We start from the raw sequence: 19,466 nt of genomic DNA, 5'->3' as shown, positions 1-19,466 counted from the left end.
CTTTTACTTAAGAAAATAGGAAATAGAGTGATAAAGCAGGACCCACAATGTCATCCTGTGGCCTCTTCATGTGCAAAGGTGCCTATATTCCCCAAGACACACACACACACACACACACACACACACACACACACACACACACACACACACACACACACACTCTGACAGAAGTATAAATACATCTGACTACTGACTAACCTTAGTTTCATCTTATAAGCCCCCTCATATCTACAGGAAGCTTGCTGAAATGCTGAAGACAAGCTTAGGCCTCTTTTAAAGTTAATATTTAAAAATCAGTATACACAGTAATAGTATTTTCATATAGGCCTTGTTCTTGCAGATTCTTCTCCTGTGCTCCTTCCCCCCACCATGGTCTTCTCTCTCCCCCTAATAGGCCCATTTCCACTTTCATGCCACATATATAATCTCACTCTCCACATCTCACTTAGGATCTTTTCCCTGCCTCACAGTCTCCTTTCTCATTTCATGACCTCCCACCCATATGTACATACATGTATAAATTTATTTATATATATATATATATAGATATAGATAGATAGATAGATAGATAGATAGATACATAGATACATAGATACATAGATACATAGATACATAGACACATGCATGTATTTTAAAGCTACGTCCCATATATAAGGGGAAAGGTGATGTTTATCTCTTATTCCAAGTACCATAGTAATTTCCAGTTCATCTATGATCTTGCAAATGTAATGATTTCAGTTTTCCTATGACTAATTCCATTTGAAGTATATTTTCTTTGTGCATTCATCTATTGATGGATGGTTATATTTTGGTTACATTTCTTAGTTATTATGGCCAGTGTAGCAATAAAGCATGACTGTGAAGTAACTCTGTGACATGCTGACTCCTGTAGGACTCTAAGCCGCAGTGGGAGAGCCCAGTCACTTGGTTGTATATCGACTCGAAGTCCTTCAGGGGTATGTTCAAGAGTGGGATAGCCAAGCCCCATCATTGTAGATGGACTTAGATTCCTTCAGGTATGTGCCCAGGAGTGGGAGAGCTGGATCATACAGCTATCATCTTACCCAGTTGGAATAATTATCCCCATGAAAACAAATTGTAACAGATGCTTAGGAGATGTGAGAAAAGAGGAAGCCTTATCCCACTGCTAGGAGGAATATAAAATTATGTAGCTACTATGGAACTCAGCACAGAGGTTTCCCAAACAATAAAAAAAAAGGTGCACTCCCACCAACAGCGTCTTTAAAGGACTTAAGGGTATGTAGCTTGGAGAAACTCCTTGAGGGAAAATGAGTAACCTTTTCATTATTCGTCTCTTTTGTTGTCTGTTTTCTCCCTATTTTCTCTCTGATGGTTATGAACATCTAGTAAAAGAACTTCACAGAAATGGACAGGGAGGTGGGCTTACTATTAGAGGATCTGTTCAAGTTCCAGCCAGTCTCAATACCTGTGCATATAAAATAGAACACAAGTAACCTTTGACAGTTGTGGTGATACACACAAAATTTTCCAGACTTGCTACTTTTCATCGGTATGGTAATGGAGGATAGGAAAATTTGGTGACATTTAATCATACCTCTGATAGCATTTCCTCTTTCTTTCTGAATAGACAACTATTAGAATCAGAAAATATATAACAGAGCAACCAAACCAAAATTGTTATTTGAAAGAAAGTGCATGCTTCTTAAGTATGGCTGTTAACTATTGTTCTTTTAAAGGATATTTACATTTCTTTCTTTTTAAAGAACACTTCAGTCATAGAACTTGAATCTTTATGAAGTGGTATGGAGATAGCTATGTGGAAAGGATTCGTATATTTGAGCGTTGCATCTCCAGTATTATTAACAGCTTTATCATCAAGGTTTACAACCTATTGAGAACAATGGACTAACTATTTTAAGCACAATTAGCATTTGTATGCCTGGCCAGAATATAATGTGTCTTTGGAGCAAGGATGGTCATGCATGCTTTGGAGATGGAGAAGCATTTCTAGCTCTGCCTCTGCTCTGGAGTTTACTAAGATGCTGCTCTGTGTGCTCCATCCAGGAGGCATGACTGTCTCCTTCCATTACAGACAACTTTAAAGGAAAGCCACACAGATGAATGAAACCCTCCCTTCTCCATTCTGCCCAGTTCCTTTCATACCATAAAATTTAGATAAATATATAATGCTTAAAAATTTTAATCCTAGTAAATATTAGTAATCTAACTTTATTTTATCAAGTTTGAAATTTTTTAATTATGTAATTGCTTGTTTTATTTGATTTTTTTAGCAACAAAGGGATGGGCTTCATTATCGAATGTTAATACATAATTGCTATAAAAATTACCATACTAGTCTTCAAGTCTTTTTATTCTAACAGGAAGTTATACAGCATATTAGGAGTCTTTTAAAAGGACTGGAGGTAAACCTCAATGGTACAGTACATACCTCAATGACCCCAGTACTGAAACAAAAGGAAACAAATCAAAAACACTATAGACACACACACACACATAAACATATATCTGAATACGTGTTTAAATACTTTAAAGCAGCATAGAAACTAATAATATATCTATAGCACTTTCTATATCCATTTGTATCTTCAAAAAGAATATTTGTTTTAATATAAATACTTGAGTATAGTTTCTCTTTAGCCATACATATACGTGTTGGCTCTGGAAATATTTCATATTTAATATTTGTCCTGAGAAGCCCCAAAGTCACTACAGTACAATTAAATATGCATTATTTGACTCAGCTGGTTCCCTGTCTTTCTTTTCTACTTGAAATAGTTGAATTACTTTAGCTAATTGAGAAATGTATTTGTTTCTTCATTTTCTATCTGAAGCGCATTATGGGGTGACTATGTGTTTATAAGTCTGAAAGCCTGTTTATTTTGATTACTATTGTTTGATTCCCTACTGTCCAGTCTGCCTTCATAGACAGCTTTTCAAAGGTCTGTGTGGCCTATCAGGGTGTCACCCCAGCAGATGTCGGGAAAATGGTCACCTTTATATATTTGTTCCAGCAGCCAGGACTCATGGCTGACCTCCAAGGTGTCAGCTGAGGACCTGGAGAATCTGGCTGTTTGGGAGGTCATGTGACTGGAAATGCACCCTTGCAGTCACAGTGCCCTGCACTGAGGATTCCTGTGCTTTTCGCAAGGATTAGGTTAGGTATAGGACTGGGTTCCCACAGAGTCTGTGTCACCGACTCACCACCAGTGAGTCTGCAAGCATGTGTTGCTTCAGATCATGGGCAAAGAGCAGCCAGAGAGAGTCCTGTCATCTGTAAGAACCAAACAGCTTTGTGGAAAATTAGTTATTTAGATCTGCTCTATGTTGCTGTTCTCCAACATTTTAAGGCATAGAACCATTTCTTTAAAGTAAACATTATTTTGTACCCAGTGTATAAAACTGATGGATTTTTGCAAAGCTGTTTGAATTCACAATGGTGGTGGGGGTGAGTCCAGAGTGTTGTTTTCCAATTGTATCTTAGCATTGAATCATTTAGGCTCCTTGAGATTCCATGGGGGCATATTCTGAAGTCATGGCAAAAACAGACCTCAAAGAATGCCTGGTAGCCTACCACGTTCACATCTTTTATATACCATGTTACTATCTTTGCAAATTCCTTACCCTCTGCCACACTTCCCAGAAGGCTTTCTTTTTCAGGGTGATAGACAAAGATTGGGAGTGCAGGAGTCTCGTACACAATTTGACTTTGAACATTTTATTCAGTTCCCTAGACTTGGCATGCCCTTACTCTACAATAGGCATAGCCAGACAAGCAAGTGAAATGCTTGATGTACCTTGAGATGTTTGACAAGAAATAGTGTCCGTGTGATTGGAATAAAATGGTTGCAGATTTCTGACTCTGTAAAGATCATTCCAGGGCCAGTACTTGCCCATGCAGTTGTAACCAGAGATCATCAGAACTCAATCATATCACCACATACAGAAGAAATGTCTATGACTGACTTCTTCATAAGAGAACTCCAGTCGGATTCAAGACTTTTTTTCCAAGACACTGAGCCAAACATTTGCTTTGATTCAATGTCATATATCCTTAATTAAACGGCTTATAAAAAGTAGCTGTTAGGAGCTGGAGGCACCACAGTAGAGCAATGCCAGTTTGGCACATCTCTCCAGCTTTCCCTTCAGTGACATCTTGGTAGTAGGTTAAAATTAATTGTGATTGGATTATTTTACCTGAAAAGTGAGAAAATGTTATGAATTGAATTTTCATGAGGGTGGTATTTTACCATATAACACTAAGTAGAAAAATTTAAATTACAACTCAGATTCTCTATTAAACATTGTAAGCTGCAGTTTTCTCATCTATTAGATATGGAAGCCAACATCTGCTCTGCCTGCCCACAGCTTTTCACATTTATGTGAAAGAACTCTGAAAACAGAAGTTCCCAATGGAAGTGGCTGGGTTATGGTTCCATATTTATTAGGAGAGTGGAGAGAGAATATGATGAACAGGGACTGGACCCACTCTGCTACAAGCAAAACGTTAGAAATAATACCATCCAGACCAGCTGTTGTCAACCCTAGAGTGCATATCCTTGTAAAGTCTCTTAAATATCAAACATAGATTGAACTACCTTGAAATGGATTCAGGGTGGTTCTTTTAAATTATGCTATAGATTAGAAAATGCCCCAGGGTTCCCAGTAAGGCCTCTGTGTACTGAAAGGAAACTGTGTATCCTAGTCAGCCTGACATATATATGGCATCACATATCTTCTGAAGTCCCTGTAACAAAGCACAGGTGAGGAGTAGGGTCTGGATTTCTTCTTCAAGAAGGTGTTAAAAAGCTCAATAGTCCTTGTTCTCCCTTTCTGTTATTGATCCCACTGGGATCTCCTGCTCCCCTAAGCTTTCTTTCCCTTGAACCTTGCCCTTCATTACCCCCCACTCATGTCCAGGTTGTTCATGTAGGTCTCGTCTATTTCTCTGTCATTGGGTGATCCCTGTGTCTTTCTCAGGGTCCTGTTTTCTAGGTAGCCTCCCTGGAGTTGTGAGTAGCAGTCTAGTCATCTTTGTTTTACATCTAGTATCCTACTATGAGTGAGTACATACCATGTTTGTCTTTCTGAGTCTGGGTTACCTCACTCAGGATGATTTTTTCTAGATCCATCCATTTGCCTGCAAACCTCATGATGTCATTGTTTTTCTCTGCTGAGTAGTACTCCATTATGTATAGGTACCATATTTTCTTTATCCATTCTTCAGTTGAAGGGCATCTAGGTTTTTTCCAGGTTCTGGCTATTACAAATAATGCTGATATGAACATAGCTGAGCAAATGCCCTTGTGATATGATTGAGCATTCCTTGGGTATATGCCCAAGAGTGGTATAGCTGGGTCTTGGGGGAGATGGACTCCCAATTTTTTAAGGAAGCGCCATATTGATTTCCAAAGTGGCTGTACAAGCTTGCATTCCCACCAGCAGTGGAGGAGAGTTCCCCTTACTCCACATCCTCTCCAGCATAAGCTGTCTTCTGTGTTTTTGATCTTAACCATTCTGACAGGTGTAAGGTGGTATCTCAGAGTTGTTTTGATTTGCATTTCCCAGATAATAAGGGATGTTGAGCAATTCCTTAAATGTCTTTTAGCCATTTGAGCTTCCTCTGTTGAGAATTCTCTGTTTAGTTCTATAGCCCATATTTTTATTGGACTGTTGGGCATTTTGATGTCAAATTTCTTGAGTTCTTTATATATTCTGGATATCAGCCCTCTGTCAGATGTGGGGTTGGTGAAGACCTTTTCCCATTGTGTAGGCTGTCGCTTTGTCTTGTTGACAGTGTCCTTTGCTCTGCAAAAGCTTCTCAGCTTCAAGAGGTCCCATTGATTGACTGTTTCTCTCAGTGTCTGTGCTACTGGTGTTATATTTAGGAAGTGATCTCCTATGCCAATGCATTCAAGACTAATTCCCACTTTCTCTTCTATCAGGTTCAGAGTAACTGGATTTATATTGAGGTCTTTGATCCATAACAGACCATGATAACTGAAGACCACATGAGAACAGGAAGAGGCAGAGTGCTGTAGAGGTCCACAGAAATCCACAATGATACATCCACTGTAGACTACTGGCAATGGTTGAGAGAAAGCCCAAACTGACCTAGTCTGGTGATCAGATGGCCAAATACCCTAACTGTTGTGCTAGAACTCTCATCCAATAACTGATGGAAGTGGATGCAGAGATCCTTGGCCAGGCCCCAGGTGGAGCTCCAGGAGTCCAATTGTCAAGAAAGAGGAGGGATTTTAAGAGTGTGAATTGTTGAGACCAAGATTAGAAAAATCACAGGGACAAATAGCCAAACTAATGGAAACACAAGAATTATGAACGAAAAGCTGTGGAGCCCCCAACTGGATCAGGCCCACTGGATAAGTGAGACAACTGAATAGCTTGAACTGTGTGGGAGGCACCCAGGCAGTGGGACCCAGACCTGTCCTTAGTGCATGAGCTGGCTGTTTGGAACCTGGGGCTTATGCGGGGACATTTTGTTCAGCCTGGAAGGAGGAGACTGGACCTGCCTGTACTGAATCTACCAGGTTGAGCTGAATCCCCAGGGGAGTCTTTGCCCTGGAGGAGATGGGAATCGGGGGTAGGTACTGGGGCGAAGGTGGGGGTGGGAGCGGGGAGGACAGGGGAACCCATGGCTGATATGTAAAATTAAAACACAAATATCCATATGAAAAAAATAAATATATTTTTTAAAAAAAAAAAAAAAAAGCTCAATAATTCCCCCCCCATCCTGGTGCATCACACCCACATGAGGCTGTAGATAGAAATGAAACCATATATAATTCTAACATCGACAACAATTTCTACAGTAGCTTTCCAATAAAATCCAAAGACTAGTTCACAAGTGATATGGTTTATTAACAAATTATCAGTAGTAAGAAAAATGAAACTTCCATAAATCTTTTAGTTAGTGAGATGGTAGGATCGTGTCTCAGCCTTATGTTCATTCAGTTGAAAACCTCCTTCCTGTGGACTTAGACCCTCAATGGTGTCAATCAGCGCCTCTAGGGCTGTTAGTTAAAAATATCCTCTTTAATGCTGCAAAAAGAGAAATGTGTGCCTTTCTGATGGGTTTCTTAATCTTAAGCTGACTTGGTTGTTTATGTGGTGCAGCCAGGATCTCGAAGCCTTCCATTTATTAGAAATAAGACAATGCATTTAGGAATTAAACCATCTAGGAGGTCCTGCTCCATCACTCACTGGTTTCTTGACTTTGTTGAAGTGTCTCATCTGCCCTGAGCCTTGTTTGTTCACCTGGAAAATGGGGCTAATAATAATTCTCTTTCCTGGGCTCTTTGGAAAGTTACATACAAATCGAGTTTATTTAGCACTCAGTAATTAACTATTTCAAAGAATAAATTGACTAGCTGGAATGATGACCGCTGACAGACAGACAGCTGGCAGTATCAGCATACCTACTTATAAACAATCTCAGTTCTAAAATGTTCTCTCTGGAAAATATTGTCATGTTGATCTGGCTCAAACAGTTGTGAACTTCCTTCTGAGCCTTTGTAGTGTACACTGGTCCAAAGTCGTATTCTCTATTACTTATGTTTGAATCATCCTAAATTCCCAGAAAAGCTGATCTAAAGAACTCCCAGATATATTGGACCCAGTACGTGAGACTCAGCTTCCAGAGTTAGTTCCTAAAACTCTGGTATGATGCTCAGTGCCTTTGGTACTATGTGTGTCCCAACTCTGTGAAGTGTGTTAGGTGTTTAAAGACATGAAAAATGAAGGGCTTTTTTCCCCCATGATGGACAGTCCACAGAATCCTTTTTGAATTATTTTGTTTATGTCATAGTATGTGACATCTGGAACAGAATATATGGTAGAGGGTAGGAAGAGAAATGAAACATTTTTGCTTGGTAAGTACAGATGTTAGTTCAATGTGAAATGCCTGTATTTAGTCTGTCTGCTGTTATTATAGAGAGGAGGGGATTGTTTAGAAGCTGGTCAGCCTGGGACTGGAATACAGCCTCAGTTATGTGAAAGTTATACCAACAGATAGACTTCTATCTTGAGGTGTCTTTCTATGAGAATTGTTCTCACTGTTTTTTTTCCTCTTATCTCTTCTGTCTGAAATTGTTCCCAAAATGTAGGATTACCTGTGAGGAAGCAATATGCACCATTAAGATTTGTCTGAAACAATATGAATGCAAATTCAGTCCTCTACTTAGCTCGTCTCAAGCCAGAGAACCAGGGACGCCTTGCTTAATCCCTCCTTTCCTTTTGTAAGATGAGTGGGGAAGCTCCTGAAGAGTTAGGGTGAGTAGATGTGAGGCAGCATGAAGAGTCACCCTGTGGCTGACATAGCACATATGAGGGTGATTCTCCCTGCCTCTCTTTCGCCTTCACCATCCTGAAGTGCACATATGCCTTCTGATGCTGATGCAAACACAGGAGATGTCTCTATGGAATGATGGTGATTTAAAGGTGATATCGACATGGTGTTTACCATGACTAATCTGTGAAGTGACTGATACTGATTACACTGTTTATAATCTGACCTGTGCCCTGAGCCTCTCTAGACTCTACTTAACAATGCAAAGGTTGAGGAAGGGAAATCTGGACTTCAGACAAGCCCTGAAACAATATGCATCTCCTAGTTAGGTGAATGAAATAGAAACTCCATGCATGGAATTAGAAGAGTTCATTTTTGGTCTAGGCATTCAGGAAGCAGGAAAGTGGTGTGATCCAAACAGCTGTCCACAGCATGCTCATTTGGCTTCTGAGGGAGAAAACACACATGGACAGAGGAAAGAAGGGAAGGGAAGAGAAGGGAAGGGAAGGAAAGGAAAGGGAAGGGAAGGGAAGGGAAGGGAAGGGAAGGGAAGGGAAGGGAAGGGAAGGGAAGGGAAGGAAGGGGGACTCAGCTAGATGCTCATTGGTTGTTCATGTCAGGTCAGTAGCAATGAGGAGAACTGCCCAAGGGAGCCTTTCCTCATTTTCTTCAACCTCTGCAGCTCTGTGATGGCTTAGCAGTGTAGTGTGTGCCTAGTCTTGTTTGATTTGCAGTTCATGTGACTGTCACACTGCATTGTACTGGATGAAGGCCGTTTTGCTTTTCCTTACATACAGCAGTTCTAGAAGGATCCAATTATCCACATAAGATATGGGGAAGAGTCTCATAGTTGTAAAGTAGCTACAAAGGCTAAGAATCCCTGACATGGTGCTAGTGATCACCTCCTGTGAGCTCCAGATCAAGCTGTTTTGGAGTGTGTGTGTGTAGTCTAGTTCCTTTAAGGATCTTGCCTTCTTGGCTTCAGCTGCATCTTGTCTCGTGTTTGCCACTTCTTCCTTGTAAGTGAGCCCTGGGCTTGTTTCTAATCCCAGTGTCAGCTGTTGGCCCCATGGGACTCCATGGCAGTCACAGTTCCCCATGTGCTCCTCACTTGCCTTTCTTGTTTTTGTCCTTGTCACGCCCACAGATGTATTGGGAGCCCAGCAGTAGTCCAGTGAAGATGTATGGCTATCTCCCTGTGTTGCAGTGGGAGTCCTCTCAGTCAAAGCAGGCCTCTTCAAAGTGTGCGACAGGCACTGTACTCTTGTTCTGAGCGAGAAAACACAGAACGCACCTTGGCCACTGTCTCTCAGTTCTAGAACTTGACTACAGAGTCAAGTGCTAGCCTTCCAGATTATACAGCAATCTGAAACTTCAAGCCTGATGTTAGTGTGTATCCTTTGAGGAAAGTTTCCATGGAATTGTTACTGCATAAGAGACCACAGGGCATCCTCTCTAGTATCAGCCTAAGAGCAATCTGTGTTTAATATTTGGAGATGTTTTTCAATTCTTTCCTCTAAACTGACCATTTTCTCACCACTTCCCAGCTATTACAGCTCCTCTGAGCATGCCCAGTATGGGGTCAGCTCCTCTTCATTGTCTTCATGGACCTCGGTCCTTCTTTACTTGCATGGAATTTCTTTACCCCTCATCTCCCAGGGAGCAAAAGTCCTTTGAAGGTGAGGACCCTGCCATCTGCGTCAACCTTAGACCCTCAGCTCTATACATCTGGCACACATGGAAGGAATCATGAATGTGTAGGTGTCAGCTGTCATTATTTAAAGGGGGCAGCTGTGATATAGTCACAGCAGAAAGTGTGTGTGAAACTGGAAGTCCTCATGAGTGGAAGGAAGCACACTGTACATGGGACATCTTGCCCTTTGAATGGTCAGAGAGTCCACCTTCCTGGGAAGTAAAGACTCAGATGTTGGTGGGCAAAGAAACAGGTGCAGAGAGCAAGCAGCAGGGGTTGGGTCTTGAAGGCTAATTCATTGCTACTTCCCAGCCATGGCTTCCCCAAACATGGAGCAAATGTGAACTGGGAGAGGGTCTGGCTGCCCCAATTCACTTGCTCTCTTCTAGAACTGATGTTTCTGCCCATGCCGCCCCATAGGTACAATGATAGCTCCAAGTAGAACAAGAGGAGACTGCTTTATCCCAGGGAGTAAGTCCATTCTGAGCCAGATTTGGCCGATAAGCCTGTACACCTGACGTAGCGCAGGCAGAATCCACTTCCAAAATGACGTTGGTAATGTGATCTTCGGGGAGTGGATTAGACTTGACACGCTGTGACTATGATAATTATGTGATCTAGTTTTCTAAGACAAGTTCCAATTTCAAATATTTCATATCTGAGTATTTTAAGTATGTTTATACTTGCTTCTGTGTGTGTTTGAGAGAACAAGAGTACATGCAAACATAAACCTAGTCCAGATGACCAATATTGGGAAAAAAAACAAGTAAACAAGTAATTCTGACCTTCTAAATGCACTGCACGGGAGTTCAGCCAATAAATTTGATTGATGACAAACTACCTGCCTAAGGATTTTCTTGTCTTGCTTGTAAGGTTTCCACGTGTGACAAAAGGCATTTGATATTTCTTTTACACTGCTTTGAAAATACAATAAAACTATTGAGGAGGAGAATAAATTCTAAATGAGTTAGTAATTATCATGTGTTTTCAAAAATAGAAGTCTGAAGAAATATAAAGTATATTACTCAGTGAGACTTCCATAAGCAGATACCATGTGATCTGTCATCAATTTGAGCTCAAACTCTTAATAAAATTAAAGTTTTGAAGAAGAGCAGGTTGACTTTTCTAGCCGATTCTGCCCTCGAGGTGATTGACGGTCTTGTTTACAGCTGTTGTATTTGTGCTTCCCAAAGTAACAGTGCAGTTATAGCAGTGAGCTGTTAATAGATTTGCTCTTTACCAAGAATCTTATCTACAGCCCAAGTTTCCAGGCTGAGCCGGGGAGGGGGCGGGGCTTACAAAGCCGCCATGTTATTAAGGTCAGTGAAGCACTTCTGGTCGGTCAGAAAGCCCTAGTTTGTTTTTGTCCAGTCCGGTGACACAGAGTTGGCTGGAAACTCCGTGGCATTAATCATTTCCTTTCTGCAGCGGTGGAGCTTGCAAACACGGGCAGAGGGAGTGTCCGAACTGCCCTCTGCCTGGTCCTGCCCACTCCTGGGCTCTTCCAAGTTGGTAGGGACTGAGCTTCATGCAGAGCCGCTTTGCTGGACTAGTGCGCCCTTTCAAGTAACTGCTCCCGAAGACGGTAGGGAACTGCATTCTTGTATGGAAACAGCCAGTGATTCTGCTTGTAAACTTCGAAATACTTTCCAAAATGGCATGAAAGCCTTCGGAAGTGGGGCTGCCAGGGGGAATAGGGCTGGGAATAAGGTGGGAGGTGAAAAATGTAAAGGGGGAGGATATGATCAAAGTACATTATCTGCGTGCACAGAAAGGTCACAGTGCTGACACCCTGTATTTTGTACAATTAATATGCACCAAAATGACATTTCTAGCAAATGCTATGTGGGAAAAAAAAAAAAAAGAATATGTTTTTAAATGAAGAGGTTTACTTCTGACATGCAGGCCATGAAGTTTGCTTTTCTGGCAAATTCTGTACCTGGAAATAACATGGACATGAATAATATTTTTGAATGAACTCTCTAATGGAGAAAGCTAGCTGATTATATATAGATGTTCCTATATTTTGAACAGCCACCTCAGTGATAGTGTTACTGTTTACTTGTTAATTCTTGAAGGCAAAGCTAAATTTTTAAGGAGTTTATTTATTCATTTAAATGCTTACATGTAACAAGTAAATGTAAGTATTCATTTATATCGCATGTAAGTGAGTATCACATAGAAGAGTTTTGAGGACACGCTGTTCTCAGTTGTCTGTATGGTGAGGTGTAGCAGCTGCTGACTCTCATTTGTTGTCATTTCTGTCCTCTTGGATGTGAATCATGTCAGCACCTTAGAGAACAGCACACGTCACCTAAATTGTCCTATCTTGCTTTCAGACATATAACGAGGCAGGCTGATTCGGGGCTGTGGACTCAGTCCTGGGTTTGAATTCTGATTCATTCACTACCCAGTGGTGTAAAATTGATTCCTTTACCTTTCAAAGTCCATTTTCTCCCCTGTGAATTAAAGGTATCGACTTCATGGCAAGAGTGCCAAGGTCAGAAATGGCATGTAGGTGAACGTTCTTATTATCGTGCTGTCCCCCAAGCACACAGCTGCTGTTACTAATGTGAGACGTGCTTGACACACAGTGGAGATCTGGGAAATGCGTTTTCCTCCTTTCCTGACCTGCTGTCTCCCAACTCCTAGGTTGGCAGCGTCAAGGTGTCACTCCAACAATAGATGGGACAATAGAGGAGAGGCACTGTCCATCATAACTGACCTCCGTCATAGGCTGACGTGTCTGCACACAGACAGAACAGCACCTCTGTACCACTGCCAAATTACTCTTGTTTCTCCTGGCTTATTTTTCTACCACCATATGCTTTTCTCATACTGCTTTGCCAACACCTTGTTTTTCACCAGTAATTAAATAAGCATTTGCATTAAGAAGCCAGCTATTTATAATGGAATCTGGTGTTTGTTTTGGTTCATTAAGGCTTGCTGCAATTTGCTTCTGAAATGCCCCCAAAGGCCCATGCATAAACCTTGGTCCCCAGAGTGGTACAGCTGAAGGATGGTGGAGGCTTACAGGTGAGGCCTAGTGGAAGGTGTGCAGGTCACGCCTGGAGATTGTGAGGTCCTAGTTCCGCCCTCTTTCTCTTTTGTTCTCCAAGCATAAGAATTTGGAGGACCATTGGTGTGCCCCCTTATCACAGGCTCCAAATCAAAGGGGCAAACTGATCATTCACTGGAACCTCTGAAACTAGGAGCCAGGTGAACTTTTCTCTTTCTAAGTTGATCAGCTAGAGCATGTTGGTGCTGTGACACAGAGGAGAGTAATAAAGACTGAGGTCAAAGATCAGTGTTTATAATTCAAGGCGTCATGGGCATGCAGACTGAACCTTGATTGTTTCCCAGGCTCTGTTGTTTCTCCTGTAAGTACACAAGTCAGACTTACATAAGAAATGGAAATAATTTAAAATTATTTAAGGGCATTTGCACTCACTTCAAGACAGCATGCTGCCAAATTTTCTCATCTCTTTGTTCTTAACACACAAGGTTAGATTATGCAACTACTAAAATTAACCTACATGATTTTTCTGAAATTATAAAATTTATTGCTTGACATTAATAAGCTTAAAATGTCAAGCCACCATTTTATTTCTTGTCTTTAAATTATATGAAGGACTTAAGAAATTCTTGTCCCTCATATAGTTGCCAAAAGATGCTTCCTATTTGTCTATCTTTTTTTCAGACTATTTTCAAAAGATCTTTGAAAAAAATTTTGTTCAAAGAAAATATTTTATTCTTCTCTTCCTTGAACTTCACAGCTTGGTTTTTCAGAACATTGTACAAATGAATACCTTATGGACCCAAGCACTTTGACCCACTGAAGGCTTGAGCAGATTGCTTAATATTTACCAAGGGCCCCTAAGGCTTTAGGCACAGCCAGTCAGCTCTGGAACCCTGTATTTGGCATGAATTGAATTATACCTGATTTATTCTTGGATGAGAGGGTGTTGGAAACATTAAGATCTGAGTTAATGAGCTCTCTACAGAGGCCTTTAAGTGTCCTGGGGACATGATTGCTGTGGTAATTTCCAACAGTGTCTTTGGATTCTGAAACTCCTGCAGCTGGCCTTCATTGGATGAAATTCTTAAGCAACTAAAGATCTAAGTTGGTGCCTGAGATATGTATCCTCAAGGGAATATGGCTCACTGAACTCTGATTTATTTCTCATCACTGTAGCATTTCAAAGATCTCTCTCCACAACCAATGAAATGGTATTTGTTGACCTTAAAATTAAAAATTACCATAGCTCACAGAATTGAAGCTTGAATTTTTCCACCAGCTCCCAGTAATTGTCGCCATGACAGCTGTACCTGCCTTCGACCCACTTCCAGATTCTAACTGTTGTCTTTCTCTTTTCTAAGAAAGGCTCATGGGTGTTTATGCAGTAGGGGATCGTCTGACTGTCCTCATTCCCATCACTCTTGACTCACTCCTCTGTGACCTTTGGTGAAGGTCATTTCATTCCATCTTCAGCATTTACTAAAGCAGGGTGGTAATTATGGTACTTGTGCAAGTTACATATGTTGGGTCATAAAGTGCCAATGTTTGTGTGGTACTGAACAAAACAGAATAAACTGTCTGCCTTCCCAAAGCTTAATCTGGTATCTGAGAGACTGGCTTTGAAATTTAGTAAGTGAAATTTTGACAATTGAGGGATCAGTGCTAGGGAGAGATACAAGAAGAGGGGTGTGATAATGGGGGTGCTGGTTCAAACATCTTGCTATGAGCAACTGCCAATAGAGAGGCAATGCCTGAGAGAGTTTCCTTCCAGAGGATGGTGTGTACAAAGGTCTGTTGCTTGGCGAAGGCAGAAGATTGGTGAGGCTGGACAGGATGAATAAAGGAGGGTCAGCAGGGTAGAAGGCAAGGCCAGAGAGAGCCTGAGCAGAAAGATGTGTGAGCACTTGGTAGACACAGAGATTTGCAGACTGGGAAGAGGGACCTTGCGTCTTCTACAGACTCAAATAGTAGCCATCAAACACTTTGGAGAAGGAGCAAGCAGAATCAGACTTCATATTTAAGACATTGACGTGGCCATTGCACTGAGAATAGATGAGATAAATATACTGCGTGCAATTGACGGCTGTCCTAAACCCTTGGTAATTTTTAACTACTGTCCCAATTGGTAGTGGTTGACGCTTCTCCTCCTCCTCTTCCTCTCGTCCTCCTTTTCCTCCTCCTTCTTCGATTTTGATGTTTTCCCTGCCCCATCTCCTCAATCACCATGAGACAATTGCAGAGGACATAACCCAGGTGCTTCTTTGAAAGCCTTGTTCTCTGTGTTACCCACCCTTCATGCCTACTTACACCACTGCTTCATGAATGGGGTCCTCCTGCCTGCCCACTGAGGGCAGCAAGTGCCCATGCCAGGAGCCACCACTGCTGCAAAATAGGTGGAACTCCTTCCTCTCACCTGATCTCTCTGCTGTAGACCTTTGGTTCTTTTCTCATCTTCCTGTGACCCCTTTAGGCCTCATGGAGTGGTGCACCCCACTCATAGAATCCACAATAGTAGCCTGCTTTCACAGGGTACCACCCTTTCCAGAGCTGTAGAGGACCTCCTGCCCCTTCCTTAGGTTACATATTCTATGGTATTTTGGCACACCTATGAGATTTAGGTGGTGATCTACTGAGACTTTCTCATCTGGACTGGGTGCTGTGTACCTAGACAGGAAGGATACTATGACTCTTTACTTAAGCTAGGCTTTTAGGCTACAGTAGTAGGGACATGGATGAAAATCAGATTCTTGGGGCCACAGGACCTTTAACCTGCATAGCCCTTTCTGGCACACTTGACATGCCTGTGGAGATGCATGATTTGTTCTGCTCACATATTGCTTTGCTATTGTTATTGCTTTAGTGGAGTTGTCAACGTTAATTTCAAAAATCTGGAGTTTGTGATTTTTTTCTTTAAAAAAAGTCAGAATATTTGTCACACCTGTACCCAAATTTCTCCAGCGGAACTACAGGAACCAGCCCAGTGGCTCTTAGCCTTGGCTGCACGACAAAATTACATGAGGCACACTTTCAGAAATCAGCATATGTAGCAGCAACAGTGACAGTTTTCTGAGTGATATTTTGTGCAAGAAACCCCTGGAAGGACCAGACATAAACTGCACACAAGCCAGCATGCTAGTGATGTGGCACAGTGGTTTTTTAATTTTTAAAAATTTCTTTTTTTGAGATTATGATATAATTACATAATTTCTCCTATCCTTCCCTTCCTTCCCTCTAAACCCTCCTGTATTCCCCTCCTGGCTCTCTTTCAAATTTCTGGCCTCTTTTTTTCATTAATTGTTGTTAAGCACATATGTATATATGTATATATTCCCAAATACATAAATACAAACTGATTGGTCTGTATAATATTATTCGCTGATATTCCCAAGGCTGGTGATTTGGTATTAAATGAACAATTGGTGTTCTTCCTGGGGGAACACTTTTTCTCTCACTCTTGATATTCCTCAGCTGCCTGCAGTTCTTTGTTTAGGGTTGTAGCCTCCTGGGCTTTACTTACACACGTTAGTATGTCTGTTGTTGCTGTCAAAGCTTGGCTCTTGTTTAGGCAGTCATGTTAGTGAGACTCTGTAGGTTTCTGGGAGACACAATCTCACACAAACTCGCTGGCCTTCTGGCTCGAACAGTCTTTCCGCCCCTCTTTTGCACTGTTCCCTGAACCTCAGGTGCAGGAGTGTTTGGTAGATGTAGCCATTGGGACTGGGCTCCACTCTGCATTTTAATTGTGTTTGGTTTTCTGTACTGGTCTTTGCTATAAAGAGATGTTTCCTTATTGAGGGTTTGAGGACTACACTTATCTGTGTATTTAAATATAAATATTTATAATATAATCAGAGATTATGCTGATTTGGTAAAGTAGCAATTATTGGTTCTTCTATATATATGCCAGCCCTGGCTTCTATCAGGCATGATTTCCCTCTTGTTGAGTGTGTCCTAAGCTCAGTTACAGAGCCTGTTTGGTTACTGGCAAGGTATGTGTGCCACTAATGCACCTGTAGGGTTATGGTGCTATGCTAGCCATTGTGTTTTAGAGGTGCCAGAGCTGGGTAGGACTGTTACTTGCCTCTGCCTTTTGGAAGCTTGCCTGACACCTTCTGGTACCATGAAAGCTAGTCCTTGGCAAGGAGACTTTTAGGTTATTTCCAGCTTACAGGACTCTGGGCCCTGACACAGTGATTCTTAGCTAGCATTACTACATGTGAGAATTGGAAACTTCAAAAATTCCTGATGCCCTGACTGTGCTCACTCCTGACAAATTAAACCAGCATTGATTGGGAGTGAAGGAACTCAAGGAATCAGTATGTATAGAAAATTCTCCACAGGTTTCCAGTGTGCAAGCAGATTGGAGAACCAATAATACAGAATGATGCTATAAAATCTTCAGCACAAGCATATGTCGAGAGAACTTGATATAGTGTGGCTCTTGATCATTCTGGGCTTTGGCCTGAGATTCTGCACCCGTAACAAACAAAGATGGGCTGACAAGGTTGATAATGCTACTCTTCACCAAGCACACTGGAAGAAATGTGTGAGGAGTAGGTGTAGTAGGTTACTTCTTGAAGCAGCAGTGTTCCCAGCTCTAAAAGAATGTAACAATTCTCACCTGTAACACAACATTCATTTAAATAGAATGAGACACCAGGTATCATGATGATAAGTGTATCACTGAAATTTAGGAAACAGACATGGGACTGGAGATGGTCTGTTGGATAAAACACTTGCTGTGCAAGTCTGAGAACCAAAATCTGGGTTCCTAGAACCAGGGTAAAAGTTATACAGATGTGCTAGCCACCTGTAATCTCAGCACTAGGGAGGCAGAGATGGATCCCCAGGGCAAGCTGGCTAGCCAGAATAGCTGGATAGGCAAGCTATAGATTCAGCCCTGTCTCAATAAATGGAGAGATGGAGAAGACATCTCACATCAACATCAAACCTTCATACGCATTAGCACACATGTGTGTGTATATATATATGGATGTGTAAACACACATGCATGTATACATACATGAGATGATAGATAGATAGATACATAGATACATAGATACATAGATACATAGATACATAGATAGACAGACATAAATAGACTGATTAGATCAAGGGTAGCATGCAGAAGGTGGTTGGGACCATGTCCTTAGAGGTCTTGGAAACCACTCCTAGATGAGCACAAGAAACACCAACTCTGATGCTTTTCACAGGGTATATTCATTCTTAATCCTTTAACATGGGCTTTAGTTTTAATTTCATTTCTACTCTTATGCAAAATTGCTGCTAATTCACAAATTCTAAAACAAGTTTGACTTTACTTTCTTTGCTACTGCACCCTCTAGAGACGCCAGCAAGATGTGAAGAAGCCCGGGGAAGCTGGCAGGAGGAAGGAATGGGAAAGCCAATGCCATACTGAAGGCTGCAGCTGCCCATTTTGCTTCAGCAAGCAATGAAACCCAACTGGAAAATTGTCATTAAAAATTAGATATTTTTAAGTTACATATTTGGCCAGTTTTCAGTGACAGAAAATGACAGAAGCAGAAAGGAAATTGTAGGAAAGTCTTGAGTCTTTAAACCAATAAAAGCTGACTAGTTTTGAACTAATAGAACATAACAGTTTTTCTATTAGAACATGTTAGTTTTCTTTCTCAATTTTCCCTAAAAAATGGGGTTCTATGACTTGCCCCTTTAGTTGGATATATCTGCACCCTCCTCAAGTGATAGACACAGAGCATAGGAGATACTGACAGATTTGTTAACCTACCACTCAAGGCTCTGAGCATCCTCCATGCTCTCTGGAATCTTCCCTTTTGGAAACCTAGCTACCATCTAAATCTCAAAGACCCTTGCCTTGCTGGAGGGAGCGGGAGTGACTCCTGGCTGAGCTTAGCTTTCCTGTACTCAGCCACCTGTTCTACAAGCAAAAAAAAAAAAAAGTCATCTTGAGCTTTCCTCCCAGCTGCCAGCAGAGGACCCAGTGCAAAGCAGAAGCACCTACCAACTGCACCCCAACATGCAGAGTCATGAGGTATAAAAGCAGGCACTTATAAAATAATCAATAAATAATAATTAATTACAAATTATATGGCCTATGGGCTAGGCTTCTTGCTAGCTAGCTCTTATAACTTAACCCATTTCTATTAATCATTATGTTGCCACAGGACCATGGTATTACCAGTCTGCTGGCGTCCCATAGCACTTCCCCTTTTCTGTCTAATAAAAAGGAAGGTTTTAACTTTAACTTAGTAAAATTACATATAATAGAACAGTTATTAAGCAAGAATTATAGTTACAATATCTAGTCTATTTGTATTTGGCAAATTTAAAATATTCTATCATCTATCCTACATTTGTGAGTCTAAAGTTTTATATCCAATTTATCTTTTATCATAACTATTGGTTAAATTATTAAAGCCCCTCCATGTAGTTAAAAGGGATGTTTATTT

The 19,466-nt window shown here is 41.2% G+C and overlaps 1 protein-coding gene across 3 annotated transcripts in view; it reads left to right on the top strand.

Annotated features, from left to right (window-relative positions):
- Thrb (thyroid hormone receptor beta) overlaps nt 1-19,466 on the top strand; it is a 358,018-nt gene that overhangs the window by 112,268 nt on the left and 226,284 nt on the right. Inside the window, exon 1 of one of the 3 annotated variants that reach the window (XM_036199214.1) lies at nt 11,528-11,583. The exons of the other annotated variants lie outside the window; for them this stretch is intronic. The gene's annotated coding sequence lies outside the window, so the exon portion shown is untranslated. Of the gene's footprint in view, nt 1-11,527; nt 11,584-19,466 lie in introns of those variants that run through there. 3 annotated transcript variants of the gene reach the window in all.

Source organism: Onychomys torridus, chromosome 9, assembly GCF_903995425.1.
Source record: "Onychomys torridus chromosome 9, mOncTor1.1, whole genome shotgun sequence".
In the NCBI taxonomy this organism is placed as follows: Eukaryota; Metazoa; Chordata; class Mammalia; order Rodentia; family Cricetidae; genus Onychomys; species Onychomys torridus.
This window is presented reverse-complemented; position numbering and strand designations above follow the sequence as displayed.